This window comes from Danio rerio, chromosome 11 (genome assembly GCF_052040795.2).
Source record: "Danio rerio strain M-AB ecotype USA chromosome 11, GRCz13ab, whole genome shotgun sequence".
Taxonomy (NCBI): domain Eukaryota; kingdom Metazoa; phylum Chordata; class Actinopteri; order Cypriniformes; family Danionidae; genus Danio; species Danio rerio.
Window position 1 is genome coordinate 6,680,985 of NC_141031.1, and position 24,939 is coordinate 6,705,923.

Here is a 24,939-nt window from a genome sequence, read left to right on the forward strand (position 1 = left end):
ATTGTACACCAATCATCTAAACGTTTGCATATAATTCATTAATATTACTCAAATTAAAATTAAAAACTGAATAAATCTATATTTACACACATTTACAAAAGTAAATAAATAGATTGAAGATAGTCTCAACAACCTGTGGAAATCTGCAGTTGTCTGTGGGTGCAGATTCTGTGTGGGCCTGAAAGTAATGTAGGACAAATGACATAAATGTTATTGATATTGTAAACAAATACACAAGTTCTACATCATAAATATCGTCAGTTGACAATACACACTGTTACTTTAGCTCTGCTTGTTCCATGCTTACTGTTAAAATCAGTAACTATACATATTGTGGAGCCAACACTGACGTCTCAGCCTTTTTAGGTTATCAATCTGAAATATCTGAATAATCTGAAACTAGCTATTTACATTTACATTTAGTCATATAGCCGACACTTTTATCCAAAGCGACTTACGAATGTATTTTCGGTATTTTCCTTGTATATATATAATACACCTCTATCCCACTCCACAAATTCTAAACACTTGTATGCAACCATTATTTTTTTGTGTGTATATGCTGCATCAAATTGAAACACAAACATGTATACATATGCAGCAGAAGGAGAATGGGTTTAAGTCTGTTATTAAGTTACTTATTGACATTGTAAACAGTCTAGTATTTGTTTATAGCAGCGGTTAAAATATTAATATAGTGCTGTTGCCTTTTTTTTGTAGGAATTTTTACATTTCTTATTAGTTATCTGGGATTAACTAAAAAACTAGTTACTGAATAGTTAACTAACAGTGTCAAGTTGAGTCTTTCTACATGGCTTTTACTGATGAAAAAAAATAAATAAAAAGCCATAATAGTTTAGCATATCAGGCAGTGAGTACAGTTGTTGTAGAATGCTAGTGTAGTTTTAGGTAAATACAATTGATTCACTTTAGTTGAATACAAATGTTGAAGGATGAACCGTTAAAGGATGATTCACAAGAGAGTGGCTAATAAGAGGGAACAGTGGAAGGAATCAAAACTGCCGCAGTTGACAAAAATGCAAAATAAACCTTGGGAGAAAACAGGCTCATTCGGGGCAACCAGTTCTCTGGCCTAACAGAAAAGATCCTGAGATGTAGTCTAAAAGACCCTGGAGGGCTTGTGAAAATCAACCATCAGCCATGGACAAGGTGTGGGTCAAAATATGGGTGTTCAGACGAGCTAAAGGAATCTATACAGTCTCATATGTGTATTCCTTACTACTTCTTTAATCAGAGATTCTTATTTATTAACACGTATTAAAAAATTAAGTGTGTTTACATGTCTGTACTGCACTTCAATAATGCCACTAAAATCAGCATACTCCACATGTCTTAATTCGATTTCTCTTTAGTTCGATTATGACCTTAATCTGATTAAATTAATCTAAAATTGCTGTTTACATTGTAGACTCTTAATCAGAGTATTGTCTTAATTGCATTAGAATCGAGTTATTGGTGTCCATGTAAACGTAGTCAATGATAGAAAAGGAGTGCTCGAAGCAAGAAAACTTGAGCAGAGCACTACATACAGGACAAGACAGAACTAGTGTCTGGACTTTGCCATCAAAACAAGAATTTACTGGACCAGAGTGGCAGAATCCTGAGTCTGGTGTAAATGTGCAAAACTGGTGCAAGTGTCCATTAAAGTGTCAGAGAGATAAAAGGGTGTGTTTTTAAAGGTGGTTTGTCAAGCCCACTCACCTGTGTGAGGCACACTCACAAATAGCAACCATAGGTTGTTCTCTAAACTTGATCTCCACTTTTACTGCTATTGGGTGGGTCATTTTAGTCGAAGTGGTTTAGAACTACAGTGTAATCATTGTAATCAATTTCTGTTCATGTATAGTTATGAAATAGCATTTTGGGCCCTTTTTCTCTGCTCTGTTGACTTTTGATGTTGGAAAGTCTACTGTACAGTAGTTTTGAACCCAAGCTCATTCTGAAAACGTTGTCCCGCGGACGTTTCTGGCGACAGCGGAATACGTCCCGGGAGGAATGTACGGCTGCATTAATTTTTTTCAAGCGAACGCTACGGGGCGGTGTGACGCTGTTCCCTTTTGCGCTTGCCGGCCGGCCAACTGCTTACCTCCTCGTGGAGGGCTTTCCCGCTGCAATCTGTTTGTCCACTCAGCTCATCCTGTATGTCGGCAGACTTGAAATGCAGAGAGGAGTTGACCACAGTGATTGGTTTCGAGTCCAGGGAAGAGCAGTTCCAGAAATCAGGTAAGACAAAAACAGAATCCCAAAAATTAAGTGAACGAGTTTAATAACAGGGTGAGTACGTGGTGAAATCCGAAAACAAAACAAATGAGGGCATTTCTTTTTTTGGACGGCTTTTGTAAATTGTTGCTCGGGTTTAGGGAAGTGAGTTGGCGCACAAGTCAATCGGTAATATTGGTTGGGTTTAGGGTAGGAGGAGGGCGGGTCAGCCGATTGTCCGGTCGCGCAGTCAATCATCCGGTCAGTCGGACAGCGTTCTCTGGTGGGTTCACGCGAGAACAGCGCGGGCATGAACTGCACTCGCGGATTCGCAAAAACAAAAACTGCAGCGTACTTACCTGCCGGGACGTATTCCGCGGTCTCCAGAAACGTCCACGAGACTACGTTTTCAGAATGACCCAAGGTTGGTAGTTTTTTAATAAATTAAAACAATACATTATGTAGGAAATAACAAAGAATGCGTTCAATAACAGAACAAGCACTGGCAATTTATTTCTAGATGTTTGTACCATATTTATAACACTAACCCAGGCGATATATCACTTCAAACTATTAAAAATATAAATAAAAGTAACTTTTTCAAACTTTTCAGCATCAAAAGTGCAAGGTACAAAGATTAAGGTCCCATAATGTAATTCAATTTACATGTAAACAACAAAGACAGGAATCACAAAATACGAAAAACGTCTCCTAATTTACATTTTTTTTACAATGTATTTGAACACAGAATTCCCATTGAGCCTACATCATTTAGAAAGTGAAGTAATGGATGACTGTTAAAGCTCTTAAAGATAGTTTATTCTTTTAAAATGAAGCTAAATATCCATGAACATGTATGAGCGATCAATTGTGCATATTTAAAAAACAACTTGTGTGTAAAGTTTTGTGTACATTTGTGATGCATGTACAGAGAACGCACACATGTCAATGGAGAATCCATATTGACAGGACGTGTCTGCAAGTGTGCTGCCGATTGAATAGCCACCGTTATCTCTGCAAGTTTTACTGAACACAGCCTATGCACAATATCAACAAAGCACAGGGAGGGCTGTTGCCATGGTAACCACACCAGGTTTTGTTCTCTTTTTATTGTCAGGGTTACAGGGAGAATTTAACCTCGGTCTGTTATCACAGTTCAGTCAGCTGTGCCATTAACATACTGATTAAAGCTCGTTTACTACCAATGTGGCAAATCAAAGAACTTACTTGACCGAATTGGAGGGCTGAGGCCCCTTTGCCATGAAAAACCTGCCGTGAAATATACCAGTCATTACAGCGCACACTGGTGCAATTTACATAATTGTCAGTAGTATAACTTTGTTACACTGCAATTAGCCAGGCACCAAGGTTCTGTGCTATCTACATTTAAACCCTGAGATTTAAATAGTATTCGTTTATGCAACAGCATATCAATAATTTGTCAGTTTGTGTAAACAGTGATGCACTTGAACTAAACACTTGATAGCTCTTTATAACCACTGAATCCCAATCCTCCAAGGGTTGGGTAGCATATTGTACACTCTCCTCCACCTCCATGTTAATGCCAGAATCAATCACTGACCTCCTCCGTTGAGATTTGCTTTGATGAGGTCAGCAGGAGAGCTCTGATGTCATCACTGCATCATTGCATGTGTGATTGCTTTTGAGTGTTGCATTATTGTTCGCCTGCAGTGAGTATGACTCACATCTGTGAGACCACTTGCGCACCCAAAAAGGCCAACATGTAAGGCAGAAACAGCAAAACAATAATGTGAAATGAACACATAATGGTCTGGAAAAAAATATCATCAGAAAATTATTGGATTGTGAAAATGGATCAATCATGCAAAATTAAATATGTGACAGTTGAAGTCTGAAGTAATAACTAATTTCTAATAACGGATTTCTTTTATCTTTGCCATGATGACAGCACTTAATATGTTGCAAAACGTAGCCGTATATACATTTCTGGAGATCACAAATTATGTAGCCAGAAGTACAAATGGCTTCATTTGATGGTGGCCGAGAGAGCTTAACACACTGCAATTTAAGAAAGCACATGCAATTACAAAAAACACCAGCAAATAAAGAAACGATCTTCATTGATTTGACAGCATATGTGTTGCAAATTGGTAACAACACAAACAACTGAAGAAACGGGCAGCAAATTGGTCACTTGCAAATATCAACACATTGGAAATGTTTCTAGGGGACCCAAAAAACATGACGGACCCTATTGATATATTTTGTAGTATAAATAGTGTAAGTAGTCTAATTATAAGTGCACTTTAATTACCCGAAAGATGCACTTATTCAGCCGCTAAAATGAAGTATGTAATGATGGACACTTTACGCACTCAATAACCGCAGGTTTGTAGCAGAAGGGGCGGAGCTATCGTGCGCACATGTTGGATAACTTTATTAATTGTGGTTTGTGAAAGCAAAATTCTCCTACGAGAGTGATTATAGCGCCTCATGATGGTGAATGCGGTTATACTCACGGCAGGTATTTGATAATTCGAGACACTGCTCGCTGCAGAGCCATTTGAGCAGAGCTGAGCTCCAGCGAGGGGGAGCATGAGCTCTCGCTCCTCCTCCTATAAGCTGTTTTAATGCGTACACCAACCCCACCCCTAACCCTACCCCCAGTGACATCACTCGTAGAAGAAGTGAAAGAAAGGAGAAGCGAGAGCTCAAGCTCCCCCTCGCTGGAGCTCAGCTCTGCCCAAATGGCTCTGCAATGATTTGGCAACCGTCAAACGTCATTAGGGAAACGGTTTGAATTTCCGCTTAGTAAAAAAACAAGTGCATAAGTACATAGTGCATGAGTGCATAGTGTATAGTGTACCATTTGGGACGCTGCTAGTTTTTTTTTTTTTTTATGTCGTGTATTCAGGATATTTAAATAAATGAAAAACAACTCGCCTTTCAAAGGTCACCAATCACTTCACTGAGCAATAGTCATGGCATAATAACACATCCATATCTCAGCAGAGTCTGTCATGCTTTTGGGTGCGCTAGAAACATTTCCGTTCTTTTACATGGATATTTGCAAGTGTTTAATCAGTTGTTTGTGTTGTGACCAATTTGCTGCACATTTCTTTAATTGTTTGTGTTGTGAGAATGTGTTGTCAAATTGATGAAGATCGTTTCTTTATTTTTATTTGTTTGTGTTTTTTGTGTATGTGCTTCCTTAAATTGCAGCTCGTTAAGCTCTCTCCGCCACTAGCAATTCCTCTTTAAAACTAATGCTACGTATGACGTTGTTCTTTTTCACGTTTACCAGCTCACCGCTTACCTCCATATGGACAGCTTTCCCGCTGTTACCAGTTTGTCTAGTGGCTCGCAGCATATGTCGATAGACGGGGTGATGGGGATGACGGGGTTTGAGTCCTGTGAAGAACGATTCCAGAAAGCAGGTAAGACAAAAAATAAAATAAACAAATAACAGGGTGAGAATGTGGTGATATCTTAAAATGTGGTAAAAAGTCAGGGGGCATTGGTCATTGGTCGGTAAGTTAGTCAGTCAGCCGACTGTGGCCTCTGGTGGATTTATGCAAGAAGAGCAGGCACGAATGGCACTCGCAAGAAAATTTGACATCTCAAAAAGCGTACATAGTGGCCTCTGGTAGAATCGTGAAAACAAAAATTGGAAAAAACGTAGCTCCTGGGACGAATTTGGAAGCTCTCCAGAAATGTTTATATAGCTTTTCCTAGGTATTTCCTAGGTATTTTTTTGACTTGACCAAGCAAGTCATTGTATAACGGTTATATAACGGTTTAATGGTTTGTCCTGTAGACAATCAAAAATATTTACATTGCTTAAAGCTAATGATATTGAATTTAAAATGATTTAAAAAAATAAAAAATGCTTTTATTCTAGCAGATACAAAACAAACAAGTCTTTCTCCAGAAGAAAAAAAAACATTATAAAAATTACTGTCACAATTCCTTGCTCTGTTAAACATATTTTGGGAAATGTTTGAAAAAGACAAAAAAATCACCAGAAGGCTAATAATTTTGACTTCAACTGTATATGGCAGTTGCATTAAAGATTAAAATAGTGAATGCAGATTGCTGTCATTGCATATTGAGGGCATTTACAGGTCAAAACAATGACGTTTCAAATCATTTCATAACCATATGGCAGAAAACATAAATATAGTCTTCCCCTGATGCTCTCAAAACAAAATGAAAATTACAATCCTTAAAATACATCACTGAAATGAGCTACACAAGCCGTTTCAGCTTCATTATGACATTAATATGCAAATGTTAGTCAAAGTGAAATGATCACTCGGATGAATTGCTCTGCAAATTACAAACATGGGGAGAAATAATTGCACATTAAGGCAACACTTCAAAGATAAACTTTATTAATTCCTAAAGCGAGCGTCAGTCTGAACTGCTCTTCTCCACTGAATCATCACCAACTGCACTCTGAAAAGACGTCACTGAGGGGCAGACAAGTTCCCAATTAAAAGTTCCCAGTTAGCAATAATTTAACAGTGAATCATCAATGATACTGTTCTGCTGAGTGCACCTGCTGTCATGAATTGAGTTTACTAATATTGGCGGTTCCAAGAGATATTTCCCCATCTGATAAATGGCTCTGAAGAAAACAGCGTGGTGAAAAGATGTTTAACTTCTGTAACCTGAACTGTGGAGGGAAAACGAGAAAAATAGAGGGAAGCAGATGGACAGAAGGAGGTGTGCGCTCTTTCCTTTAGCCCTAAACCATTAGTTGGCAGGTGGTGGGAAATAGTGAGGGAAAATAACAATAAGGAAGAAAGTGAAAATTACCTGTTAGCCTGTAAGGCAAACGCAAGAGATTATCTGCTCATGTAAATGTCGAAATTTGGCTGCTTTAACTGCGCTAGGCAACCGGTGATAAAAAAGTGTGAACTTAAAAACAAACTGTCAAGTTCAGATATACAGCCGTGGATATGGGACACTAGGTCGGTGGGTTTGAGTTGATCGTGTGAACAGGTGCCTGTTCTGAACATTTTTGGTGCATTTTCACGTCTTTTGTTTTGACTTCCAATGCTGATAACATCTTGCTGTTAAACTATTTACCCTGAAGTCAGTGGAATGTTGTGACATTCAATGAGAAGAGGTAAAACGAGAATTTAAAACCTATGCAATAAGTCAATTGACTGAATAGTGATGCCAAAAACAAATGAAGAGTTCAGATGCAAAAGCCGCTAAACGCCACTTCCGGCAAAAATGAGATGTTGACATTGAGTGAATGCTTTAGGCATGTTCTACACTATCAACAAATAGATTTGCTTCAGATCATCCAAATTCCAGCGTCATAGTGTTCAGAAACAACAGTTTTTTTGGCAAAAGCCTCTAAATGCTACTTGCCTTTGACAACAAAAGCCGATAAATCCCGAGAACCAATCAGAAGGCGCGAATTAAATCATATGTTTTCAGTGTAACAGCACGCTGATACACCGACTTTTATGAGGAGACTGTTTTAGGCTATTCCACTTTCAATTTAGATTTTAAAAGACATTTGATGAGCTGGATGAGCCTGTCCGACTTTTACTGAATGGCAAATGAAAACGTGTCTTTCCTCAAAACTCTGTGCATTACAAGACAAAGAAAACACAATGTTCAGTTGGAAGAGTAACATGCATTCATAACGTGTTCTTGCACAGCTACTTTAAATGAGTCGGATTTACTATACAATAAACGGCAACTGTGTTTTACAAAAAACAGAGTTAAGATGCCGTTCTTTTATCCAACGTGGATGCTGTAAGGATAAAAAAGAGACGAAAAAGAGACCAAGACTTAGGGTGCTTTCACACCTGTGAATCGATTCAGTTGTTCCGAAACAGAGATTACAATTGTTACATTGTTGCTCTTTGGTCTTGGAGCAGTTCGCTTTCACACTGCAAAGTTTCTAATCGGACCAAAAGAGCTAAAACAAGTCACGTGCGAGTAAACTCTCCTTAATTGGTCAGAGTGTCAGGGTTTATTTTGCAGCGTCCTGCTAAGCTGTCAGGAGAGGTGCTGGTTTGGTGGTGATTGACAGGGTGCGCGCGTGACGTGTCTGAGGAGAGACACGGTGGGGAGGGGTGAGAAGGGTGCGCGTCGATGCCTATTTGAGGACTGGGAGAGAGACGCGAGATTACCGGGAGATCATCACTCGTTTGCGGGCATCCGGAGACTCGCGAAACTTCCCGCCCTACTCATAATTCTCTCTTCATATAGCCGTAAGCCTATTACATATCCATAAAACACTGTGATATAACCGCGCTCGGATCGGATCGCTTTCTCACTGCAATCGAACCGCTCCAGGGTTCGTTTCAATCGAGCCGAGACCACCCCATTCAAGCGATCTCGGAGCGATTACTTTGGCGTGGAACAGATCGCGATTGCCCTGTTCACATATGCCAATCGAACCGCGCTAACTGGGCAAACGAGATACGTTACGAAACAAAAGTGTAGGTGTGAAAGCACCCTTAGATTATGGTGAGAATGAATGTATGACAGCTTCTTAAATTGTCTGAGAGGCATCCCCTTTTTGCCAAGTAGACCTTGCGTTTTATTTGCTAATTTAAGCTATTTTTAAAAGATAAATTTAATGTATAAAACTGTACATTATTATATTAATTCATAATACATATATGCCTGATAAGCTTTTTTTATTAATAAACAAAGCACAGATAATGATGTTTCATAATGTTTTACACTGCACTATTTGAATCTACCAGGCTTACAATGTTTGCAATGTTTACATTGCTCTATTTACATTAAATCTAAATCCCAAATATCATAAATGAAGACAGATTGTTAAGATTTAATTAATGTCAGTTTTAATGTTATTGATTAATGCACTTGACAGATTTAATTAATTCATTTTCCTTCTGCTTTTTCCCTGGTTTATCCAACACAATCTCACGGCAATTTGTAACTTTTTCATTTAGTGGCTAATTCGTATGAGTTCGTACGATCTAATTCGTACAATTTAGTACGATTTGCTTTTCCCCCAATGACGGTTGGGGTTAGGGGTGGGGTCAGGTGCCACGCCTCCTTTTTAAAATCATATCATTTGGTACTACTGAAATCGTATGAATTCGTACGAATTAGCCACTAAACTGGCAAAACGTAAAATACTTACGTTTTCTCGTGAGATCAGGCTGGTTTATCACAGCGGAATGACCTGACACTTACTTGACAGATTTATATATTTTTATATAATAGTTTGTGTAACGTGTTTTAATTTTGGTAAAATAATTTCTAATTGCATCTTTAGTGATTTTCAACTAATTAAACTGTTTTGTTCCCATAGATTTAGAGGGTTTTGCATTAAAAGCACTGGTGGATTTAGCTGGTTTTGACGCAAAAGCAAATCTCCCTTGTTAAAAACCAAAGAATTGTCTAAAGTGACATTTTTAATAAAAAGGGTATTTTATTTACTAGCTAATAACCTTATAATTACATATAAAATAAAACTTCTGAACCTAATTAGAGGATCCTGATTAAAAAATGCTCATTTACAAGAAAAGAGGTCAGATGGATTTAGAGGGTTTTGCATCTGAACTCTTCAAAATGTAATTGTTTAGTCAGTTTCGTTAAAGAATTTATAAAAGCAAAAGAGCTTATTGAGTAGTCATAACCTATCAGTTGTTATAAGACGTTAATATTAGGTTAGATTTAAGTCGTGATGTCAGGTAACCAAAATTCAACGACTAGCCAGCATCAAATGATGTTGATATTTTGTTGATTTTAGGTTTTGTTGGAAAGTGACCAAAACCCAACGACGAGCTAACATCTTAAATCAAAGTCATATTGACGTCAAATACTGACATTTATTTGTCAAGTATGGCAGCCAAAATCCAACATCTGATAGACGTCATAGTGGTAACAACCACACAACGTCAAGCTGTAACATCATTAGACACTGATATTTAGTTGTTTTGAGGTTCTGTTGGAAAGTGACCAAAATCCGAAGTCTGACGTTGGGTTCTTAAGTCAACCTGATTTTCATTTACAACATACAACGTCAATATGAAGTCATGTTGACATCCTGTGCCTCCTGGGTAGTGTTGTGCAACTCCTTATCCCCTGTAATGTGACATCATTTTGTGACCAAAAGAATTTTCAGCAAAACATATACAACGATGAACATACATTCACTGCGCATGCACTGTAAAAAATGCAGGGTTCCACACAATTCATTCAAGTTGTCCCAACACAAATCGATTAAGTTAACACTTAACAAACTTATGTGGATTGAACATAAAAAATAAGTTGTCCCAATGAAATTGTGCGGTTTCAGCTCAAGTTTGAACAAGTATATATATATATATATATATATATATATATATATATATATATATATATATATGTGTGTGTGTGTGTGTGTGTGTGTGTGTGTGTGTGTGTGTGTGTGTGTGTGTGTGTGTGTGTGTGTATATATATATATATATATATATATATATATATATATATATATATATATATATTTTTTTTTTTTTTTTTTTTTTTTTTTTTGTGTATCCAGAAAAGTAGACTTTATTTACTAGGATGAAGTCATGTGATTGAGGGGGAGGTATAAAACCAGGATTAATGTTTTTATAAGTAAACAGGGTTATATTAAATTATTTGAAATTACTTTTAACTGCATTTGTAGAAAAGTTTTTTTAATAACATAATTAATACAGCATGGCACACACAGTCTGTACATTGATGTGTGTATAAGACAAATAATAATAATATTTTATGTGAATTATCTAATGAGATGTCTAGTTTTATCTTTGAATATGCAACACGTTTATAAAACAAATTGAATCTTTAGTGTAAAAAAAAAAATTGGCCCAAAAATTGTCCTAACACAAATCTATAAAGTTAATCTAACCATTTTACAAATGTAAGTGGATTGAAAATAACATAATTAAGTTGTCCCTAAAAAACTTAAGAATTGTGTTGTTTCAGCTCATTTTGAAGAAGATTAAATAAGCAGCAAAAGTCATGTTTTGAGTGTGTCTGTCTGAAAAAGTTTCCCTTTACTTGTGATGAAAGTTAAAACAGGAGTCCTCCAAGATAAAGAAAAGCCCCTGAGCACATCACATAATGGACATTTAGCTGTCACCAGGCTTTTTGATGTGTAAGACTGAAAATTCAATTAGTTTCCATTCTTGATTTACTCTTGATATGAGCTGTTTCAATTGACCAGGCCCCCAAGTTTCCAGTAATCATGAACATGTCATCTCTGATGTTCAAGCAGTGAATGTCAGGAAAAAACAACTTCAGAAACTTTAGAAGTGAGAGCCACTCAGCTTGGTTCAGGTATTTTCAAGCAATTTCTGGGATGGTTGACTTCATCTTCTTTTAACAGCTTCTGAGGCCTGCAGTCAGTTCCTCTAAAAGTAAACTGTGCCTAATAAGGCGGTCCACTTGCTTTGAAAGTCTATGGGGTTAGACTTTCCAGGAGATGGAAATGCAGAAATGTTCATTTAGCCTTTGTTTACATGTAGTTACATTAGTTATAGAATAAAAGTGTTCTTTGAATTTTCATTTTGATGTGGAAGCACTTTTCCAGGCTGTATTACTTCTGGTAACGCATTAACCTAATTTCTCTGTATGGAGTTTTATGGACAAACGTGAATATGGTACAGGTATATACATTGTCGCTTTCTTATATAACCTTATTTGTGCCTTTTCTTGTTTTATTTCTTTCCATCAGTTTTTAAATAAAATAAACTGAATTGCAATTGCGAAATAAAATCTCTCAAAACTGTGACTATATTGCGATTTTCCAACTTTATCTCACGGCATTTCTTAACATTTTTATTTAATGGCTAATTCATATCTTATTCGTACAATTTAATACGATTTGCTTATCTCAAATAACTATTGAGTTTAGGGGCGGGGTTGGGTGCCAACTGAATTTGTACGAATTAGCCACTAAACTGACAAAACATAAAATAGTTATGTTTTTCTGTGAGATCAGGCTGGATTTTCAGTTTTATTACTTGTAATGGCATTTTATATTTTACAATGTGGCATTATGTCTTGCAGTTTGACTTTATATATCATAATTAAATCTCACTCATTTTAAAATTAAGATTTTTCAGCACCCTGTTTCATTTAAAGGGTCATAAGACATTTTCTAACATAACAAACTGTAAAAAGCAAATAGTTGATCGTACTGAAAAAGTGAGTAAACCTGTTGCACTTAAATTATGTGCATAATTATGTTTATAATTACAAAAATTAGGTCAGTTTATTTCCTAGTTACAATGGGTACCTTTAAAGTTACCAACTTTAAAGGTAAAGTAACTAATCACTTTTGCATGGCTGCCAAGCAAAAAAGTTGACCAAAAAATGTAAGCATTTTTTAAATATATTAATTTCTTTTTAAAATCAAATATTAATTTGTTTTATGTTACTTTATACTTTTCTTCAGATAAACAAATCACATTAAAATGGATTGCATGATTGGTGAACTGACAGCAGTTCATGTAAGAAATCATTTCAACCCAGGCTCATTCTGAGAACGTAGTCTGGCAGACGTTTCTGGAGGCCGCGAAATACGTCCCGGGAGGTACGTATTTGTGTAGTTTTTGTTTTTGCGAATCCACAAGAGGCAGATGTGCGTGCTTTTTCGCATCTTGAACGTCTCTCGAACGCTGTTCTCGCGTAAACCCACCAGAGGCCGCTGTCGAACGACCATCTGTCTGCCTGTCTGAATGACAGAACGATTGTCCGTGCGACTGGCCAATCGGCTGACCCACCCTTCTCCTTACCTAAACCCAAGCAACGATTTACAAAAGCCATCCAGAAAAAGAAAATACCTCATCTTATTTTTACCACATTTTTGTTTTTTTTCCACATTCTTGTTTTCTTACCTGATTTCTGGAACCGCTTTTCCCCATACTCAAACCCAGTCGTCGTCGACGAGCTAACTGGACACACTGGTTGCGACAGGAAAGCCCTCCACATGGATGGCTAAAGGGAACGCCATCACACTGCTACGTATTGTTCGCTTAAAAAATGAAATGCAGCCATAAGTACCTCCGGCTGCATAATTCCCGGTCTCCAGAAACATCCGCTGGACTATGTTTTCAGAATGAGCCTGGGTTGAATAATTTGCTTCTCTTCGTCGCACATTGCAATTCCTGTTTTCTTGTGTTTACATGTATAAATATTTGAACACATTGATGTAAGCTAACAGTGCGTGCACTTGTCTTGGGGCAAGGGGGAGCACCTACTGTACAATTCCGCTATAATGTCCTTTTTGAACTTTATCTCAATTGCCATTTTATTTTTTTGTCTGAAGTAACATGCTTGCATACTTCCTAGAACACTGGCATCTGGCATTTCTGAAAATATCTCATGCAGAAATTTGCATCTTTAAACTCCTGTATAGACTTTAAATACTTTAGATGGTGTCAATAAAACCAAGCAATGTTTTTTCTCTGAACATTGTTTGAAAAAATCCAGATGTGCAGATTGTCTGCTAGTGGTCTTGTTTATGAGAAAGGAGGGTAAGTAATGAGTGAAAGTGAGAGAAGGGGGTAGAGGAGAGGGGCTGGTGGTTTTTGTAGCATTCTGCACTCATGTGGGTGCAGAGAAGAGGGCTTTGAGCGCAGGGTTAGTGCATGCTGTGGTGTTGTGTGTGTGTGTGTCACTCCGGAATAAAAGCAAGGCTGAGTCACCGTGGAGACCGCAACCATGGAGATGAGTGTACAAGCAGATCAGTGGATTGTCTTCACCTCGCTACTGTACACATACGGCCTACCCGCTGACGCCCCTGCCCACACTTACACACGTCTGCCCACATGCCCGCTGTCCATACCACTCACAATCCCTCTTTCTTTGTTTCTTTCTCAGGACTGGAGCTGAGGTGAGCTGCCCAAATGCATCGTGAGCCAACTGTGGTTGCAAGTTCCATTATCAGTACAGTTGTTTAAACATGCAGCATTTTCCAAAGCCATATTTCCAAAAAAAAAAAAAAAAAAAAAATTCTATTATGCCTCTGTGGTCGGCGGTTCATTCCGCTGTGGTGACCCCAGATTAATATAGGGACTAAGCCGAACTAAAAATGAATGAATGTCTCTGTGTGACTAGAAATGCACTTATGTATTGGCCAATGCAAGTAATTATCAGACATTGGCTATGCTTCCATCACCTATTTTCATTGCATTTTGGATTATTGCTTAATGGAAACGCCAATACCAGCTTAGTTTTAAAAATGCACATATAAAACCTATGAGCACAACTAAGAAGAATTGACTTTTTGTTCAATTCAATTAATCTTTATTTCTTTATAGCGCTTTTACAATGTAGATCAAAGCAGCTTAATGTAGAAGTTCCAGTAAATTGAAACTGTGTCAGTCCATTTTTCAGAGTTGAAGTTTAGTTTAGTTCTGTTCAGTGCACTGCAAAAAAAAATAAAAAATGCTTTTCTTATTTAGATTTTTTTTATTATAGTCCAAATATCTACAAATTCTTAAATCAAGAAGTATTTGATGATTGGGTTTATGTTTGGAGAAGGTGTAGATGTTAATAACTATGGTGGTTGGGTTTAGGGTTGGGAAAGGTGTAGACGTAAATAACTGTGATGTTTGGATTTAGGGTTGGGGAAGGTGTAGACGCTAATAACTGATGGTTGGGTTTAGGGTTGGGGTAGGTGTAGACGTTAATAACTCTGAATGTTTGGATTCAGGGTTGGGGTAGGTGTAGACGTTAATAACTGATGGTTGGGTTTAGGGTTGGGGTAGGTGTAGATGTTAATAACTGATGGTTTGGTTTAGGGTTGGGCAAGGTGTAGATGTTAATAACTGATGGTTTGGTTTAGGGTTGGGGTAGGTGTAGACGTTAATAACTCTGAATGTTTGGGTTCAGGGTTGGGGAAGGTGTAGACGTTAATAACTGATGGTTGGGTTCAGGGTTGGGGAAGGTGTAGACGTTAATAACTGATGGTTGGGTTCAGGGTTGGGCAAGGTGTAGATGTTAATAACTGATGGTTGGGTTTAGGGTTGGGCAAGGTGTAGATGTTAATAACTGATGGTTGGGTTTAGGGTTGGGGTAGGTGTAGATGTTAATAACTGATGGTTTGGTTTAGGGTTGGGCAAGGTGTAGATGTTAATAACTGATGGTTTGGTTCAGGGTTGGGGAAGGTGTTGACGTTAATAACTGATGGTTGGGTTCAGGGTTGGGGAAGGTGTAGACGTTAATAACTGATGGTTGGGTTCAGGGTTGAGCAAGGTGTAGATGTTAATAACTGATGGTTGGGTTTAGGGTTGGGGAAGGTGTAGATGTTAATAACTCTGAATGTTTGGGTTCAGGGTTGGGGAAGGTGTAGACGTTAATAACTGATGGTTGGATTTAGGGTTGGGGTAGGTGTGGACGTTAATAACTCTGAATGTTTGGGTTCAGGGTTGGGGAAGGTGTAGACGTTAATAACTGATGGTTGGGTTTAGGGTTGGGGAAGGTGTAGACGTTAATAACTGATGGTTGGGTTTAGGGTTGGGCAAGGTGTAGACGTTAATAACTGATGGTTGGGTTTAGGGTTGGGCAAGGTGTAGACGTTAATAACTGATGGTTGGATTTAGGGTTGGGGTAGGTGTGGACGTTAATAACTCTGAATGTTTGGGTTCAGGGTTGGGGAAGGTGTAGACGTTAATAACTGATGGTTGGGTTTAGGGTTGGGCAAGGTGTAGACGTTAATAACTGATGGTTGGGTTTAGGGTTGGGGAAGGTGTAGACGTTAATAACTGATGGTTGGGTTTAGGGTTGGGCAAGGTGTAGACGTTAATAACTGATGGTTGGGTTTAGGGTTGGGGTAAGTGTAGACGTTAATAACTGATGGTTGGGTTTAGGGTTGGGGAAGGTGTAGACGTTAATAACTGATGGTTGGGTTTAGGGTTGGGCAAGGTGTAGACGTTAATAACTGATGGTTGGGTTTAGGGTTGGGGTAAGTGTAGACGTTAATAACTGATGGTTGGGTTTAGGGTTGGGGTAAGTGTAGACGTTAATAACTGATGGTTGGGTTTAGGGTTGGGGTAGGTGTGGACGTTAATAACTCTGATGGTTGGGTTTAGGGTTGGGGTAGGTGTGGACGTTAATAACTGAAAGTTGGGTTTAGGTTTGGGGAAGGTGTAGACGTTAATAACTGTGATGGTTGGGTTTAGGGTTGGGGTAGGTGTAGCCATTAATAACAATGGTGGTTGGGTTTAGGTTTGGGGAAGGTGTGGATGTTAATAACGATGATGGTTGGGTTTAGGGTTGTGGTAGGCAAGGACGTATTAACTGTGATTACTGGGTTTAGGTTTGGAATAGGTGTAGACGTTAATAACTGATGTACAGTGCCGTCTTGGCGATGCAGTGGCGCAGTAGGTAGTGCTGTCGCCTCACAGCAAGAAGGTCGCTGGGTCGATCCTCGGCTCAGTCGGCGTTTCTGTGTGGAGTTTGCATGTTCTCCCTGCGTTCGCGTGGATTTCCTCCGGGTGCTCCGGTTTCCCCCACAGTCCAAAGACATGCGGTACAGGTGAATTGGGTTGGCTAAATTGTCCGTAGAGTATGAATGTGTGTGTGAATGTGTGTGGATGTTTCCCAGAGATGGGTTGCGGGTGGAAGGTGCATCCGCTGCATAAAAAATGTGCTGGATAAGTTGGCGGTTCATTCCGCTGTGACGACCCCGGATAAATAAAACGACTAAGCCAAAAAGAAAATGAATGAATGAATGAATGAATGAATAACGGTGCCATCTTGCTGACAATGTAATTTTGCCACTTGGGTCTCCATAACTTGAAGTTACGCCTCTAACGTACTGATGAACTGCTCCAAGTAATATGAAAAAAGGAGATATTTTGTAGGCCCATGAGAAATGTCTTCCCATGAGAAACAGTTCTTCTCAGGCCAGTCAGTTCTCAGGGTCTCCAGATTGAAGGAACACACTCCCACCATCAGACGTTTATTTGGCTGTCATTAGGACACCTCTGACCTCCTGCCCCCCCTAAGGTCACTCAGCTGCAGAAGTGTGAAGTCTCCTCTCCCGGGGTGCAGGACTCACCTCTCCTCCTTGAACACACAGTGCAAAAACATTGAAGGGTGAGGTTACACATCGCTGTTTTCAAGCAGAATATGTGAAAATAAAATGTTGGCCATTCCTTTGCAAGACCACAGCATTTGAAAATACAGCAGGTGGGCTAAATGCATAGTTTTAGCGTATTAAAAAATTCACTTTTTAGTTCACTTTTGCATCAAAATAGTAAACAAGAGTAATGGAGACTTATTTTGTCTACATATTTTTCTTTCACTGTAAATGCTGGGTTTCACATAATCAGTTTGTGTTGCGACAACATGAAGGAATTAAGTTTACTCTTTTACTTTTACAAATTTGATTCACTTTTACAAGTTGATTGAACATTAAACAATTAAGTTGTCTCAAAAAACTTCAAGAATTGTGCTGTTTTAGCTCATTTTAAATAAGTAGTTTGAACAAACAGCATTTCCCAGTTCTGGGTTGCAGCTGAAAGGGCATCCGCAGTGTAAAACATATGCTGGAATAATTGGCGGTTCATTCTGCAGTGGCGACCTCTGATTCTCCAAAAGAAATGGAATGAATGAGTGGACAAACAGCAAACGTCATTTTTTAGTGTTGTTATGCAAATTAATTAATTATGTTTTTAATGTATTTAAGAATTTCCAAATTCTTGATTGGACAATACCAACATGACATGCTTCTTTCTTTCATTTTTTTAATTTTAACTTAATTCATTCTGATTTATTAGTAAGTTGTCATGAACTGAACAAGATATCCTTTAAATTAAGGATATTTAATTAATTAATTTTTTTTAAGGTAGGTAGTTGCAAACAACGTATATGGGCTTAAATTAAATTCAATTTAGTAATGTTCACTGTAATATAACTTGTTTGCAACCACTTACCTTAAAAAAAATTAGTAAATCCAATGTTTAGTTTTTTTTTAGTGCATTATGCTTCTGATAACAGTGTCCGGGGGAATTCAGTGCATTGCAAAATACTGGAAATGTCTTGTGAAACTCCTTATGCGTAGATAAATCCATAACCGGAAGACATGAAGCATCAATTATACTTCAAACCTAATCAAAACATTAAATACATGCATGTCTAAATGACATTTAATAGGAACACAATAAAGACATTGTGATTCTGGATGAGATGTCAGTAAAATAGTCTAAAGCTTTGCTGTGAATGATCTCACCTCTGACTCCTGTAAAGGAGAGCCATTTCTCTCACCTCTCACGTTAAGAGATTAACTGAGAAGGTCAGACGGTGTATATTTCAACACTGCTACACATAGACTGTGGCATATGACACTTCATTCCATTAACGTCTGCCTTTAGGATGAAATATTGCTCTGAGAAACCTGGATTTTGCCTGTCAGATTCAGCCTGAATAGAACACTAAGTACATGAGCTTAGATTTCCCCTTTACGTGTAGTGTTAAATGAGTGGCTTGTTAGATTAATCAGGAGTTCAAGAGTTGTTATATTTTCAACTGAACAGCATTAAAGCAAGCATGCATGGTTAAAAGAACACTTCACTTTTTTTGTGGAAAGGCTCATTCAGCAGCCCCCCTTAAGTTAAAATGTTGAGTTTCAACATTTTTTTAATCCATTGAGTTGATCTTTGGGTCTGGTGAGAGAATGTTTAGATTAGCTTAGCATAAGTCATGAAATCGGATTAGACCATTAGCATCACGCTGAATTTGTAAAAATTATTTTGATAATTTTCTTATTTCAAGCTATAGTTGTTTCATCATTTACTGTGTAATACTTTCTTATGGTGTAACTACAAAATAGTCAAGCTTTAAATATGATTTTTATTTTATAAGATGCTAATGGTCTAATCAGATATAATGATATATGCTAAGCTAATTATGCTATACCCTGAGATCAGCGGATTTTATTAAAAAAATGGTAAAACTCAGCTGTTTAACTCTTGGGGAGTTGTTAAATGAAATTTTCTAAATATTTTGAGTGTTTACTTAAACATAAAACTGTCTTTAGCAGAATATAAGTCGAAAGTAATAATTTAGAATTTTAATGAATTCAATTATACTTGATTATTCAATTTTAAATGATTAATTCATGATTTTCTCCAGCTGGATGATAAATAATGTGACTTATTTGGCAATCATACAAATTAGTTTCCAGCAGAATGGCTCATGTTCTGGAGCCAGAACCTGTTCTTGGCCAGATAAACGGGAGCCTGTTGAGAATTGGCCATGTGTTTCCACAGACTAGGGAATGAATCTTCACTCTAATGTGCTGTATGCTGGACCATGCTCGATATTTTTAGACATACAGAGGAATAGCGAATGAACTTGGGAAAACTATTTGAGAATGGACACAGAACTATGCCAGGGGAAAAGGTGTAATGGAGATCCTGAGGTGAATACTTTCATGAGTTAATCAGCTTGCCACAGAATCTCATTATAATTTCATCACAATATTAAGACACTCATAATACCTTAACAAAAACACAGCAACACCCTTTTAAAAGAGGCAAGCATCTTGTTTTTTTTTTTTTTTTTTTTTTTTTTTAGAAAATGTAAAATTCTGGCTAACTCTTCAGAGCTCTAGCAGGATTCATCATAAGTCATGCAAATGAGCTTATGTAAGACTTTCGATTTCCAAACGTTCTGCAGAACATTTTACTCATTTTATTTCTTTGAAACCTGCACCTCATTTCAAATCATACAGATAGTATTTTTGGCAAGAGGAGAAAATACCCTTTTTTTGCAGCGTAACTTTCATCTTTTCTGCTCAGAAAGCATTTTGGATGTCGTTTTTTACACTGTGGTGTAGCAACAGGACATGTCTCTACAGAACTGCGTGCATGTGTGAGTGAGAGAGTTACTGGAAGGAGGGGATATGTGAAAACATTCACTGTTAAAGTCTGAAAGTTGTGCAAGAAGGTAAAACAAGAAAGCAACAAAATGTTCCATTTCATTGTTGAACAGAACAATTATGCAGAAATGTGACAAACATACTGTGCAAATATTCATTTCAGCATAACAGATACAAACTAATAGAGGTACTGTAGTCTCATGAAATATGATCTTTTCAAGTAATAGGTTCACGTTAAAATGTGAATTCTGTTATAAACTCAACATTATATCATCTTAAATTTGTATGCTTTTACTTTTTTATGTAGAGCCTACACATTTTTTTTTTTCATGAAGAATCCCCATGTATGTAATTTTATTGTTCACACAATGCTAGCATAATGGCAACCCAGACTCATTCTGAATACATACCCTTATATACATTGCTGGAGAGCGCCAAATACGTCTAAAGAGGTACGTTTTTTTGCAGTTTTTGTTTTCCAGAATCCACCAGAGGCTGCTGGCTGCAGGTTTACGCTTTTTGAGATCTCAAAATTCTCTCGTAAGTGCCTTTTGCACCTGCACACATAAATACACCAGAGGCCGATGTCGACTGACTGACTGACAGATCAACTGACCCACCCTCCTCCTTCCCTAAACCCAATCAATAATGTTTTCAAAATTACAGATTGAACCACCAACCCATTTCCCTGAATCCAACCAGTAGTGTTTTCAAAAGCATCGATTAAATCACCTACCCACTTCCTTAAACCCAACCAATAGTGTTTTCCAAAGCACAAATTGACTCGCCTACCAACTTCCCTACATCCAACCAATAGTGTTTACAAAAGTACAGATTGACCCGCCTACTCACTTCCCTAAACCCAATTAATACTGTTTTTAAAATTACTGATTGAGCCGCCTACCCACTTCCCTAAACCCAACTGAAGCTACGGTCATACTAGAGTTTGTGTGTGTGAAATTCTGTCTTACCGCGCTGCAAAAATGGGGCGAATTAAACAAGCTTATTAGACATTTTAAAAAGTGAGCGATTGCTCCATGTTTTAAACTTTCGTCCAGAGAGGTCATGTTTTGATCCTCGATTGGTCTCATGCAGTCAAGTGATGCATTTCGCAGGTCAGAGTTTACCAAGCTTGAAACGACCCCGCGTTTCTGGTCTGACGCGTTCGCGCGCGTATGAATGGAAGTCTATGGGAGGAAAAGCCCAGTGTGACTGCAGCTTGATAGTGTGTCAAAGGAATCGATTAAATCACCTACCCACTTCCTTAAACCCAACCAATAGTGTTTTCCAAAGCACAAATTGACTCGCCTACCAACTTCCCTACATCCAACCAATAGTGTTTACAAAAGTACAGTTTGACCCGACTACCCACTTCCCTAAACCCAACTGACAGTGTTTTTTAAAAGCGGTCCAGAAAAAGAAAACCCTTTACGGCAGCCTGATTTTACCAAGTTTTCAGATCTAACCACATTTTCACCCTGTTACGTAATTATTTATTTTATGGCTTTTGTTTTTGTCTTATCTGCTTTCTAGAACCATTCTTCACCAGACTCTAACCCGTTCATCGCAGTCAACTCCACTCCATGTCAAAAATCCGTCGACGTATGCGGCGAGCCACTGGACAATCAGGTAACAGCACGAAACAGCGTCATATACTGCCGCGTAGCATTTGTTACCGCCGTCTGGCTACATAATTCACGATCTTCAGAAATTTATATATACAGCTATGTTTTCAGAATGAGCTCTGTGTTGCATAATGGCTTCAGGTTGATGAAGACTTTTGTAATCATAGAGTAGCTAGTGTGAGGAACCGCTAACAGGTTAGCAAATGTTAGCAAAGAAAGCCACATGCTCTATCAAACAGTAGTCTTCAACAACAACAACAACAACAACAAAGTTAACCTGAACGTTCTTATTAAAAGTAATAAGATATTCGAAAGCAATTCAGTAGTTTTAAATGCTGTTGTTGTGTTTATCACAATGCTGTTTTGGGTTATAGCTGCTAGCAAAGGCTACAAATCAAGTAAATAAAGCAAATAGGAATGTAGCACGAATTACCTTAATGCTACATGCAAAGTAGTAGGCTATGTTTTGTTTCTTTATCTCTCTCTACAGGGATTCTCTTCATTTAGAGCTGGTAAAGGGAGGCGTTATGTCATTACAGTCTTCGCACCTTAGCCAGTGTGTCTTGTCACTCTTACTGGCAGCCAGGGATCAGTGTATTGGTCAGAGCTGAAGGTGGCGGTGGGTGTGTGTGTGGAAGGGTGTTAGATCTATCAGGTCTGTCTGAGGGGGAAGACGCCTCTTCGTGGGGGTCCAGATCCCGAGCTGTTGACACCTCCGCTGCAGGTCATGGGAGAGGCTCTGGAGTGCAGGATATGTTGATTAATGAAGGTGCATTTGCAGAAAAGCTGCAGAATTTTTCATTTAGGAGTAAACTTTGTTTAAAGACACATTAGCCCACAGGGTTTTTGAAGAACAACTCTACAGTTTAAATACAGTGTCCATAAATTAGCAGTTTTTCATATTTTATGATTCATGTTTTTTCATTTTTGCCAGTTTGTTCATGCTTTTGAATCGCATTATGGGGCATTGATCTATCTTCGAACAACTTTTAACCTTGAAAAGTTCAAACAAGTAACTTTTATTGACATTTTTAATAGTTTAAATTGATATATTGTCTGGGTTAGTGCTCTATATTAAGCTACAAATCACCATGTAATAAACTGCCAGTACATTTTCTGTTATTTTACACTCTTACTTCTCTATATATTATTTCAAACTACTGAAATGTCAATAAAAGTCACTTTGATAAACTGTAGAGTTGAATTTTCAACATTAAAAGTCAACAGAGCAGAGATTAACATTCCATAATGCAATTCACAACTGTAAATAAATCGAAAACACTTGTTAATTACAAAATACTGAAACTGTTGAACTTGCTCAAACTACCAATATTTAAAAAAAATTATTAATAATTCTTATATTAAAATGAGGGTTTTTTGAGACAACTTTTTGTGTTCAACCTACTTAAATTTGATTTCTTTTCGGGACAATATGAATTAATTATGAGAAACCCAGAATTTTTTTACCAGTCTGTGTGTGCCAGTCTTATGCACAGAAACTCTCAAGAACTCTGACTGAGTGAAACTGAGAGACAGCAGGAGGAAGAGGTTGAGCGTTTGGAGAGGTGACAGAGGCTCAGCGAGAAGTGTGGGAATGTTTGCCCTGACTCTGCTAGGGAATAACGCGCTGGCCTGAGAACAGCCACAGCCGAGAGACACAGAGTTTATGAGGCTGTGATGATCAAACCAGAGCCAGTGACCCGGAGACACTAAAAACGAGCGTTCTTCAATCTCCATAAAGAGAGGCAGAAACTGGACGGAGGCCCGGGAATTTGTTCTGTTTAGATTTACATGAGATTTACATGCCTGCCTGGTGGTGAGATGGAGGAGGAGGAAAAATGCTGCTGGTCATGACACATCTCGTTGTTAGTCACTGAAATTTGCAACACAGTAATGTTATCTAACGGATGAGTTGAACTGACCAATGCTTTAACTCTCTGCAAGTGCAAACATGACATTACTCCGTGTAGACCTGCTCATTTTATAGATTGAAATATTGTAGATTCAATACTAATTAAATTTTACAAGCATCCGCTGTTAATGGATGAGTTACACTGACCCATGCTTTTAGCAACGCTTTTTGCTGGGGTGCCGGGAAAAAACATAAAATAACGGCTTGTTAAATTACCGAAATTTACTGTAAAATAACAGAGGTTAAATAACAGAATTTACCAGAAATTTAAATTTAAGGAAATTTCTGTAATTTAATGTCCGGTATTTTACAGTTTGGGCTGAATTTAAACAAACAAATTAAGTGTAACATTACTAAATTTAAGGTGTTTGTTTCAATTCAGCTCATATACATAGTTTGCAACCACTTAACTACCACTTAAATTTTGTAAATCTAATAAATCATTTTTTACAGACCTCCACACTCAACACCTCCCCGAGTATTGTTGCTGACCATGCCCATCTCTTTATGACCACAGTGTACCCATCTTCTGATGGCTGCTTCCAGCAGGATAATGTCATGAATCGCGAATCATCTCAGACTGGTTTCTTGAACATGACAATGAGTTCACTGTACACAAATGGCCTCCACAGTCACCAGAACTCAATCCAATAGAGCATATTTGGCATGTGGTGGAACGGGAGATTACATCATTAATGTGCAGCTGACAAATTTGCTGCAACTGCATGATGCAATCATGCCAATATAGACCAGCATCTCTGAGGAGTATTACCAGTACCTTGTTGAATCTATGCTATGAAGGATCAAGGCAGTTCTGAAGGCAAAAGGGGGACCAACCTGATACTAGTAAGGCATACCTAGCAAGTGGCCAGTGAGTATATTTTCATCATTCAATTTGTAACACTAAACAAATATGTGTATTACACAAACAATTTTTTTAAAAATCATTTTTGCTCACCCCAAACTCACGATTCAGTCAGTTTTGGGTAAAATATGCACAAACCCAGCAATGGGTTTATTTTTTTTTAATAACATTTCAAGAGCTCACACTTAGCTGATGATTGATTATAAAGCTTGTTTGGCATGCTGTCCCGGGAGAGAGTCCTGAGCTCAGAAGATCCTCGAGCTCGGGGCTCCCTCCTGTTTTGTAGTAATTCTCATTCTTTCAGCCTGTTCTTTGTTTATTAGAGTTTGTGCATTAAAAGCTTAGTACTAAATGCGCATATACGGTGCCAATCTGGTTTATTCTATTCACTTATACTGCATGTCTTTGGACTGTGGGAGGAAACCAGAGTACCCGGAGGAAACCCACACGAGCATGCAAACTC

At 38.0% G+C, this 24,939-nt stretch overlaps 1 protein-coding gene and 1 long non-coding RNA gene across 3 annotated transcripts in view; one reads left to right on the top strand and one right to left on the bottom strand.

Annotated features, from left to right (window-relative positions):
• Positions 1-24,939, top strand: part of ranbp3a (RAN binding protein 3a) — a 1,280,039-nt gene that overhangs the window by 665,383 nt on the left and 589,717 nt on the right. The gene's annotated exons all lie outside the window — the stretch shown is intronic.
• On the bottom strand, positions 717-14,404 carry LOC147841648 (uncharacterized). Its single transcript, XR_015502322.1, has 3 exons — positions 13,083-14,404; positions 5,519-5,613; positions 717-3,939 (listed from the first exon to the last, which is right to left on the bottom strand). It is a non-coding gene; the product is annotated as an uncharacterized LOC147841648 (long non-coding RNA).